We start from the raw sequence: 4,982 nt of genomic DNA, 5'->3' as shown, positions 1-4,982 counted from the left end.
ATAACAAAATTAGTTTTGAGGTATTTTCTAATGCAGGCAGGACATTTAAAAAAGTGGGGAAAAAAACCATAGACGTATGAATTCAGTATTGACTCAATCTCTTCTATTCATAGTCTGATAAATTAATTGATATTTAAAATGGCTATTTTATATTCATAAAATATCCAAGATCAAGTTTATGCTGCAGAAATAGTATTTCAAGTTCTAAAACAACATGCTTTACAGTGGCCCAAAGCTGCATATGGTAAAACTACTTCTGGAAAATGTAGTTAACATGGGCCTAGCTATATTTTGATTGACTCTAAACTTACTTCTAGATGAAAAATAAGCTGTCCACTCTTAAAATTTCACTAATTTCCACCAATTCCATTTTCAGGATACTAATAGAACTTTGTAATAAAACACTTCCAACATGAAAATGTACCTAAGAAAGATTATTTAAAAAAAAAAAGTTTAAAATAAAATCTGCTATCATTTAAAAAAAAGAGTTCACTTAAAAATTAGTTGAAAAAAATACACCTAGAGTACCATTCCAAAGAAAAAACTTTTTATGACTTCAGTGACACATTATTTTTAAGCAATAGCAGTATTAAACACCTTTATATGCTTCAAAATACTGTTGACAATTTGCTTTTTTTTTTTTTAAACATTGCATTAGGTGCCATTGAAGAGACTCTTGTTCTCTGAAAGCCAGTTTCCTTGTTACTGCAGGAGATAGTCAGGCAGGACAATTATAATTGTGTAAGCAGTGCTGAAATACTCTGATACCAAATACTGTTGAAGTCTGGAGGGACCTCCTGTCGCACAGGGTGACAGTTACACGTCTAAAAAGTCACTCAAATCATTCACAGTTACTAAGCCGCTTTTCAGTGTACTGGATTCATCCTGAGGTCCTTCTCCCTTCGGCCCTTTCAGGTTATTTGCACCCCAGGCATTGGCACTTGAGTAGAATTAGACTCATTGTTCACAGGTGGAGGAGGTTCCTTCTCTCCCAACTCTTCTCTGCATAGATTTCTCTTCCTCTAAGGATGATATGTCACAGTCGTCATCATCCACATCTGTACACTTAAAATCTTCTTTTAGTTCAATTTTTGATGAACATGTCAGCAACATTAATCCTACCACCTGGCTTATTCCCTGCCCTTCTTCCAGTTCCGACTGTAACTGGAGAGTGTGGACTAGCAGCGGCTGAGCACCATCAAAGTGGACAAGGTGGCTGGTGCCGTGGACGTGCTCATGCTGCAGGAGAACATCACCTTCTGCAAGCTGGAGGACGAGAAATATTTAAGCTGCCAGTCATAGGTGGACCAGGTGCTGCTAAAGCTCATCCACCTGGAGCAGCTCACCATCAAATACCTGCTGCACTCGCAGGAGTTGCGCACCTTGTAGGTGTATGACCTGGAGGAGCTGCTGTGCTCGAGCCTGGCTGGGGGCGAGAAGAGCAGGAAGCTCCTCGCCAAGCAAGCGAGCAAGATCAAGCTGCTCAAGGAAGAGTGTAAACGCAGGAAGAAGTTGATGCCTACCCAGCAGCAGATGATAGAGGCCAAAGCCAGCTATTACCAGTGCCATTTTTGTGACAAGGCCTTTATGAACCAAGCTTTCCTACAAAGTCATATTCAGTGCCGCCACCCTGAAGATTCACATCTTGAGTATAAGACAAGGACACAGACGGACAAGCTCCAAAGTGAGATCGACATGTTGAAGTTGCAGCTCACCAAGTCTCAGCGACAGGCGGCACAGCATGTGCACGCAGTCAAGTTCTCTAAGGAATATGAAATACAGAAAACAAAAGAGGAAGAATTTTTGAAGTTATTTGATAGATGGAAAGACGAAGAAAAGGAGAAACTAGTTGATGAAATGGAAAAAGTCAAGGAAATGTTTATGAAAGAGTTTAAAGGACTGACTTCTAAGAACTCAACATTAGAATATCAATTGTCAGAAATCAAGAAGCCCAATATGCAGATCAAGTCTAACATAGGTATGCTAAAAGATGCACAGGAGTTTAAAGAAGCATGTCCTCAGCATCCCCATGATTTCCATAATGTGATTGCAGCTACTTGACAGTCAGGAAAGCAAGTGGACAGTTCATGTTCAGGCTCTTCCTCACGAACACAAGAAAGAAAAGAGCCGGCTCCTGTCACATAGGCAGAAACTTCGAACCTCAGTGATAGATGATCAAAGTGCAAGTAATGTCTTCTACAAGAAAAGGATAGAAGAGCTAGGGCCGAGATTCCAGGAGCAGAACGAGCCGATTATCACTCAGAGACAGCAGATTAAAGAGTTTGCCACTAAATCATTAAACAGTGACAGAACCATAAGGGAATCTTTTAACCTGGCAGACTTTTGAATCTAAGCCAACTGCCCCAACTGTACCTATGAATGCTCCAACCCCCCAGACAGTGAATATGAAGTCAAGTCTAACAATGGCACATGTAAAGGAAAATGAACAGAAATTAAATGACAACTAGATACATACAAGGAAAACTGAAGAATAAGCCTTCCCTCACTAAGGAAATAAGAACCGTTTTGGAGCAGAATTTTGTGGAGAAACTGGAAATCTTGGGGATTAATACAAATATACACGGTATTCCAAGCGATCGCTTGAATAGAGTGCTAAGAACTGTGGTTTGAGAAGATCCACTGGAAATGGAAACAGCAACCAACTTCAGTATTCTTGCCTGGAAAATCCCATGGACAGAGGAGCCTAGGGGGCTACAGTCTATGAGATCACAAAGAGTTGGACATGACTTAATGAATAAACAACAACAGCAGCAGTACCATTTGAGTTTGATTGTTAATCCAAGATCAAAAGATGTTAAACACAGGAACTTTGTCTCCATGTACCAATTTCTCCAAACTATTCTGTAGAAGTAGATATTAATCCTATAGTTTTGCTTCATCACAATTTCTTGCTGTAACTCTTATTTTTGTTTGTTTTTAGTAACAAAAGTGCATTCACCAGATTTTCTTTGATATATTACCTATGATGGTCTTATGATCTGTTCTTATTTAATAGAGCAGTTACTTTGGGCTTAAGTAATCCCAGCAAGACAGTGCATAACTTTGGGCTAATAGTTAATGTTCCTTCTATAGTCAACAAAAGAGTCTGAAATGCAGTACTTAGGTGCAGTCTCCAAAATGACAGAATGATCTCCGTTTCCAAGGCAAACCATTCAGTATCACAGTAATGCAAGTCTATGCCCGGACCAGTAAAGCTGAAGAAGCTGAAGTTGAATGGTTCTATGAAGACCTACAAGACCTTCTAGAATTAACACAAAAAGATGTCCTTTTCATTATAGGGGACTGGAATGAAAAAGTAGAAAGTCAAGAAATACCTGTAGTAACAGGCAAATTTGGCCTTGGAGTACAGAATGAAGCAGGGCAAAGACTAACAGAGTTTTGCCAAGAGAATGCACTGGTCCTAGCACATACCCGCTTCCAACAACAAAAGAGAAGACTCTACACATGGACATCACAAGATGGTCAACACCGAAATCAGATTGATTATATTCTTTGCAGCCAAAGATGGAGAAGCTTTATACAGTCAGCAAAAATAAGACTGGGAACTGACTGTGGCTCAGATCATGAAATCCTTATTGCCAAATGCATACTTAAATTGAAGAAAGTAGGGAAAACCACTAGACCATTCAGGTATGACCTAAATCAAACCCCTTATGACTATACAGTGGAAGTGAGAAATAGATTCAAGGGATTAGATCTGAAAGACAGAGTGCCTGAAGAACTATGGATGGAGGTTCATGACATTGTACAAGAGGCAGTGATCAAGATCATCCCCAAGCAAAGGAAAACAAGATGCAAAATGGTTGTCTGAGGAGGCCTTACAAATAGCTGTGAAAAGAAGATAAGTGAAAGGAAAAAGAGAAAAGGAAAGATATGCCCATTTGAATGCAGAGTTCTAAAGAATAGCAAGGAGAGATAAGAAACTTCTCCTCAGTGATCAATATAAAGAAATAGAGGAAAAAATAGAATGAGAAAGACTAGAGATCTCTTCAAGAAAATTAGAGATACCAAGGGAATTTTTCATGCAAAGATGGGCACAATAAAGGACAGAAATAGTAATGGTATGGACAAACAGAAGCAGAAGATATTAAGAAGAGGTGGCAAGAATACACAGAAGAGCTATACAAAAAATATCTTCATGATCCAGATAACCACGATAGTGTGATCACTCACCTAGAGCCAGACATCTTGGAATGTTAAGTCAAGTGGGCCTGAGGAAGCATCGCTATGAACAAAGCTAGTGGAGGTGATGGAATTCCAGTTGAGCTATTTCAAATCCTGAAAGATGATGCCATTAATGTGCTGCACTCAATATGCCAGCAAATTTGGAAAACTCAGCAGTGGCCACAGGACTGGAAAAGGTCAGTTTTCACTCAAATCCCTAAGAAAGGCAATGCCAAAGAATGCTCAAACTACTGCACAATTGCACTCATATCACCTGCTAGCAAAGTAATGCTCAAAATTCTCCAAGCCAGGCTTCAACAATACATGAACCATGAACTCTCAGATGTTCAAGCTGGGTTTAGGAAAGGTAGAGAAACCAGAGATCCAATTGCCAACATTCGTTGGATCATCAAAAAGCAAGAGAGTGCCAGAAAAACATATACTTCTGCTTTATTGACTATGCCAAACCTTTGACTGTGTGGATCACAACAAACTGGAAAATTCTTCAAGAGACGGGAATACCAGACCATCTGACCTGCCTCCTGAGAAATCTTTATTCAGGATAAGAAATAATCGTTAGAACTGGACATGGAACAACAGACTGGTTCCAAATAGGGAAACAGTACGTCAAGGTTGTATATGCAGAGTATATCATGTGAAATGCTGGACTGAATGAAGCACAAGCTGGAATCAAGATTGCCAGAAGAAATATCAATAACCTTAGATATTCAGATGACACCACACTTATGGAAAAAGGCAAAAAAGAACTGAAGAGCCTCTTGATGAAAGTGAAAGAA

At 39.4% G+C, this 4,982-nt stretch overlaps 1 pseudogene; it reads left to right on the top strand.

The window, feature by feature from the left end:
* Positions 1-1,116: 1,116 nt before the first annotated feature.
* LOC515240 (cilium assembly protein DZIP1-like) lies at positions 1,117-2,631 on the top strand (annotated as a pseudogene).
* Positions 2,632-4,982: the final 2,351 nt, after the last annotated feature.

Source organism: Bos taurus, chromosome 6, assembly GCF_002263795.3.
Source record: "Bos taurus isolate L1 Dominette 01449 registration number 42190680 breed Hereford chromosome 6, ARS-UCD2.0, whole genome shotgun sequence".
Classification (NCBI taxonomy): Eukaryota; Metazoa; Chordata; class Mammalia; order Artiodactyla; family Bovidae; genus Bos; species Bos taurus.
This window is presented reverse-complemented; position numbering and strand designations above follow the sequence as displayed.